Raw genomic sequence first — 6000 nt, forward strand, 5'->3', positions numbered from 1 at the left:
AAGTCTCAGCTCTCTCAACAAATAGCTGCAGATGACCCTATGCCTGTTAGCTCTTATGGGAATGAGCTGAATACCCCCTCTGACTTTGGGGGTTGAGCTAATGCTAATAAATGTGCGAAGTATGATTTTTTTTTAAATAACACAATTTACATTTGAGTACAGGACTCGTGTCCTGGCATTCTGGGTTTCTCGGAAACATGGTTCTTCAACATGGACATTGAAGTACATTATTATAATGAAATTTGAGCTCATGGTTGTAGATGTGTCCATAAACCAGAGACACATATATTTGTTGATAGGGTATACCGCCCCACTGCTGCCATGGCGGATGCTATTGGTGCTATATCTGAGTGTTTAACACCTTTTCTCTCCTCAGAGTTGGTTATTTTAGAGATTTTAATTTAGATTGGCTATATCCGGCCTCAGATCAATTTAAGAGTATATGGATTGACTTTAATTTGACTCAATTGATCTCAAAACCCACACTGCTAAATGTGAAAAACCCTGTTAATTCCTCATTGATTGATTTAATTCCCCATAAATATTTGTCTATTGGAGTATTTGCAAATGATCTCAGGTATCATTGTCTCATAGTATATATTACAGATACGAAACAGCAAAATACTAATCCTCGTTTAATTACGAAGAGACATTTAAAAAAGTTTCCTCAAGGGTTTTTACATGACATGTTCTACTCTGATTTAGCCACGATCTCTTGTAAATCCTGACCCTGAGCTGGCTCTAGAAAATGTATCCTCCATATTTATTCCTCTGGCAGATAAACAATTCAGAGTCAAAAATAAATCTAACACCTCTGAGCTATCTGAGCTCATTCAGTTGAAAAATCCGGCCTGGGCCAAAGCAAGGCAAACTAACTGTAGTGGACTGGCAATCTTTCAGACAATTGAGAAACAGATGTATTATCTCGATTTAAGAATGCTAAATCAAGCTACTTTTTAAGCTCTATCTCTGGCAGGTAATCAGTAAATGCACTGAAGCATACAAATACATTTTCTTCCCTGCCTAAGCAAGTTCCCTCTGACTCTGGCATCATAACTGAGAAGAATGGAATAAGTGATTATTTTAATCATCATTTTATCTCGGTAGGCTTTTTAATTGAGAGAAATGGGGGTTTAATTGACCCTGGTCAGTGAAATGACTGCACTTCCCTCTGCCAGCCTCTAGCTGCCTCGACGGTTAACCCATCAACTTCAAGTGAATCTTTGTTTTCATCTAAACAATTTGCTATCTGTGATGTGCTAGATGCTTTGCTTAAGGGGCGGCAGGTAGGCTAGTGGTTAGAGTGTTGGGCCAGTAACAGTAAGTAAGATTGCTGGTTCGAATCCCTGAGCTGACAGGGTAAAAATCTATCATTCTGCCCCTGAACAAGGCAGTTAACCCACTGTTCCCTTGTAGGCTGTTATTGTAATTAAGAATTTATTTTTAACTGACTTGCCTAGTTAAATAAAATAAAAAATATTGATGTAAAAGAACAAATCTACTGGGGATTGCCAGCTTGATTTCTGAATTATTGACCCATATTTTTTACCTGACTATTATATCTGTCACTATCCCCAAAGTTTGGAAGGCGGCCCGTGTACAAACCGATTCTGGGTGCTGTACTTTCTACATGAACAATATCGACTTGTCTGTAAAGAAAATGTAACCTGCTGTCACGTGTGCTCCCTCTCCGGCCTCTAGGTCACCATGCTGCTTGTTATGTCGCACACCTGTCACCATCGTTACACGCAGAATGACGCCTCACCAAAGGGAAGCATCAGGGAGTGGCTTTTGTTGTTTTTGTTTTGGAGGTGATGTTGGGTCCGGGTGTCGGGTCCGGAGCTACCTGGGAGGCCTCAGCCGGTTTGTCGGTTTCCCATGCCTCGGCGGGTTCGATGGGTTCCCCTGCCTCAGCTGGCTCGAACAGGTTTCCATTCCTCAGTGGGATCGATAGGTTGCCATGCCTCAGCTCGGTGAACAGGTTCCAGTGCCTCGACCGAGGTAACTGGGGAGGTCTCAACCGCCTTATCAGGCTCTCACGCCTCAGCCAGTTCGTCAGGCCGCTGAGGCGGCTGGTCTGCTCCTGATCCCCGGGATCGTCCCTGTGGTTGGCGTCCTGCAGCTGGAGCTGAACGCGACGGGGAGGGCGTACTGTCACGTATGCTCTCTCTCCGGCGCTCTAGGTCGCCATGCTCCCGCCCCTCAGCTGGATTGACAGGTTCCCGCGCCTTAGCAGAGGTGACTGGTCCGCTACTGTCAGCGTCCTGAGGCTGGGGCCGCGCATCGGGTACTGTCACGTATGCTCCCTCTCCGGCCTCTCGGTCACCAAGCTGCTCGTTATGGCGCACACTGATCACCATCGTTACGCGCAGTATGACACTCACCTGGATTCCATCACCTCCTTGATTACCTGTGATTATATGTCACTCCCTTTGGTTCCTTCCCCAGGCGTCATTGTTTCTGTTCCAGTGTCATGTCGGTGCTCTGTTTGTGTTTCTTGTTTTGTTCATTTATTTAATAAACGTATTCACTCCCTGAACTTCCTTCCGGACTCTCAGCGTACATCGTTACACTTGCACTTGTATGCCAATGATACTGTTGTGTATACTATTGCCCCCATGGTTGACTAGACTCTCTCTGATCTACAGTCTACCTTCATTGTATTACAGAAACATTTTATTGAACTGAAATCAGTATTGAATGCAGGTAAAACTAAGTATGATCAATGGGCCTCACCCAGCTTGGTATTTCGACCATGCATACTACAAATTTAGTTGTTACCAATCCAAAATTGTTTTGCTGACATGGGCTAATTGAGTGACTGCTGATGCACCACCAAATTTCGAAATTGCACCTTGTGTATTCTACTATTCTAACTCTCAACAGTAAGATGAGACCCCGACTGAGTTTCTAAAATAAAACACAAAAACAGTTGCCCATCCCTGATTTAAGAAAGCAGATTATTCAGTTGACTTTCCTATCGGTCCTAGACTATGGCGACATCATCTATATGAACTCAGCTGCCACTTCATTTTATCCGTTAGATACAGTTCATCATAGCGCACTGCGCTTTATTACAGGCGATAATTGTAGTACTCATCACTGCAGCTACCAGAAAGTTGGGTTGCCCGCTTTGATGCCACGTAGGTTGATAAAGTACATTGCTATGTTTTCATGTATAAAGCGCTTTTACAAAAAGTCACTTAACTTTAGACGTACGAGTTACCACCCACGGTCTCAGGGATGGCTAACTCTGGAAATTCCTTTGGTCTCTACTGAGTTAGTAAATCCGTTGTTTGTTTTATTGCACCTTATTTGTGGAACAATATTCAAAATATTCTTAAATGTGATGTTCTGGTGCCTCTAGGACAATTCAGAAAGCTGATTGAGGACCTTATTACTGATGAAAGTGTTTGTTTTTTATGACCGTGTTTTTCTCTCTTTCTGCTTGAATTTTGTATTTATATTTTGATGTGTGTATTTTCTGTCATTTGTAATTCAGCGCTCATCTGTAAAAGATACCTTGGTCTCAGTATGACTCCCTGATAAAACGAACTCATGTTGATCTCATGCACTGTGAGTCCTTGCATCTCGAGCTCCATCTATGAATTTGAGAATGTTTATTTTTTTCCAGCCCATCCCTCAGCTTTAGGCTATAGCTAATCAATTTCAAATGGTTAGGGCTTCCATTTGAAAACGAATTAAGGATTGTGGCTTTATAAAAATGTGGCTATTTAGAGTGGCTATTTAGAACTGAGAATCCTACAACTCTGTCTGTATAATAGCAAAGTGATGCAAATTAATTCACAGAGCGCTCGTAATTCACAGAGCGCTTGTATATCTTTACATAGGATAACCCATCTACTGTATTTCAAAGCGAGAAGTTACATACCGCCGATGATACTGTCGGATGTTCTGCGCACCCTTTTCGTTTTCACTTCCTCAAAAACGTGTTTTCCATCATAACCCCATGTATTTCAGCTTCCTTTCATGAGAACTGTCGGTGTATAATCTGCGTCAGTTACAGTTGAAAACGTGTATCATCTGACTTCAAATCGAGAACAAACCCACCCAGTGAGCACTGTCCGGCGCCGACGTCCATTCGACATTGAAAAGACGTTGAAATTTGGCCTTGGACCGAACCATATCTGAATCAATAATAGACGTCTATTGGTTCAGATTTGATTTCAATGTACAGATACGTCCAGACTGGATCAAACCTGAATCCATCATAGATGTCTATGTTTCACAAGTCTGGACAATGCAGCACCGTACCGTGGAGTACAGCAGAGTACAGTACAGTAAAGTAAAGTACAGTTCATTACAATACAGTAGAGTACAGTAATATACAGTAAAGTAGAGTAACCTATAGTTCAGTACACTACAGTAGAGCACAGTAGAGTAAAGTATATTGTACTGTACTTTACCTTACTGTTCTCTACTATACTAAACTCTACTGTACTGTTACTGAACTAAATTCTACTGTACCGTACTGAACTAAACTCTACTGTGCTCTACTGTACTGTACAGTACTGTCCAAATTTGTGAGACATAGACGTCCAGTCTGGACAGACCATGTGGTCTTGTTTTGGGGGTGGATCCCATTAGAATAATACTTGCTTTGCAAGTGTTCCTTTTTACATTTACATTTTGGGCTTTTAGAAGACGCTCTTATCTAGACTTTGAAAAATAATAACGTCGCTTAGCCTCTCACATTAAACGACTGTCTTTCCTAAAGTTTTTTGTCTTGCCGACATAGTGGTGCACACACTGAACAATGTTGCACAAACGGGGTCACACAATACAAGGTTCTTCACTTGGTCATGGGGATTCGCGATACCACGCTGTCTCGTAAAAACAATGATGTGATTCGATTGTGTAGCTAGAACAAGCTGTGGTTCAAAGCAGACTCATAAAAGTTTTCAGTTATACATTCACGCTTGTCATACAGTACTGTAATATCTAGCTTAGTGTTATTCAAAGTGTGGGACAATATACAAATTTATTTATTGGTTTCTTTTCATTTTGATAAGAGATTAATTGTAATGATTTGAAGGTTATTTGTTGATGTAAAAATCGAAATGTATTGATTTTAAGAGAAATTCTTGCGAAATGGGATCCCAGAAATGCTTGCAGGAAAAATGTGGTCCTTGCAGAAAAAGTTTAAATACCACTGATCTAGCTAATTCACAGTGGTGGAAAAAGTATCCAATTGTCGTACTTGAGTAAAAGTAAAGACACCTTAATAGAAAATGACTCAAGTAAAAGTGAAAGTCACCCAGTAAAATTCTACTTGAGAGAAGTCTAAAAGTATTTGGTTTGAAATATACCTACGTATTAAAAGTAAATGTTATAGCTAAAAAATACTTAAGTATCAAAAGTAAATGTAAAAATATAAATCATTTCAAATTCCTTATATTAAGCAAACCAGACGGCACCATTTTCTTATTTTTTTAATTTACGGATAGCCAGGGGCACGCTCCAACACTCAAATAGAGTCCGCCAGATCCAAGGCAGTAGGGATGACCAGGGATGTTCTCTTGATAAGTGTGAATTAGACCATTTTCCTGTCCTGCTAAACATTCAAAATGTACCTAGTACTTTTGGGTGTCAGGGAAAATGTATGGAGAAAAAGTACATAATTTTCTTTAGGAATGTAGTGAAGTAAAAGTAAAAGTTGTCAAAAATAGAAAAAATAAAGTACAGATACCCCAAAAAACGACTTAAGTAGTACTTTCAAGTATTTTTACTTAAGTACTACTTTACACTACTGCCAATTCATTTTGAATTGTGTAACATTGCTTGTGAACTTCAGAGCTGTAATGATTTGACACTTCGGCTTTGGTTAAAGGCAAGCACAAATGCATACTAGTAGGCTAGTATTACTCATCGCTCCTGTTCGAGAGTCTACACATTCTGGGTAATGTGATACAACGTCGTCATCTCACTGGCTTCTTCTCTGGCGAGCTCTCATTGGCTATTGATGATCACCGTTCTCAA

General features: G+C 40.6%; 1 protein-coding gene across 3 annotated transcripts in view; it reads right to left on the reverse strand.

The window, feature by feature from the left end:
- Positions 1 to 4046, reverse strand: part of LOC139536948 (5-hydroxytryptamine receptor 2C-like) — a 31009-nt gene extending 26963 nt beyond the window's left edge. Inside the window, exon 1 of one of the 3 annotated variants that reach the window (XR_011667432.1) lies at positions 3893 to 4046. The gene's annotated coding sequence lies outside the window, so the exon portion shown is untranslated. The remainder of the gene's footprint in view (positions 1 to 3892) is intronic. The other 2 variants (XR_011667431.1, XM_071337706.1) reach the window with 2 other exon arrangements.
- Between the last annotated feature and the right edge of the window lie 1954 nt (positions 4047 to 6000).

The sequence above is a fragment of the Salvelinus alpinus genome, chromosome 13, assembly GCF_045679555.1.
Source record: "Salvelinus alpinus chromosome 13, SLU_Salpinus.1, whole genome shotgun sequence".
NCBI lineage: Eukaryota > Metazoa > Chordata > Actinopteri > Salmoniformes > Salmonidae > Salvelinus > Salvelinus alpinus.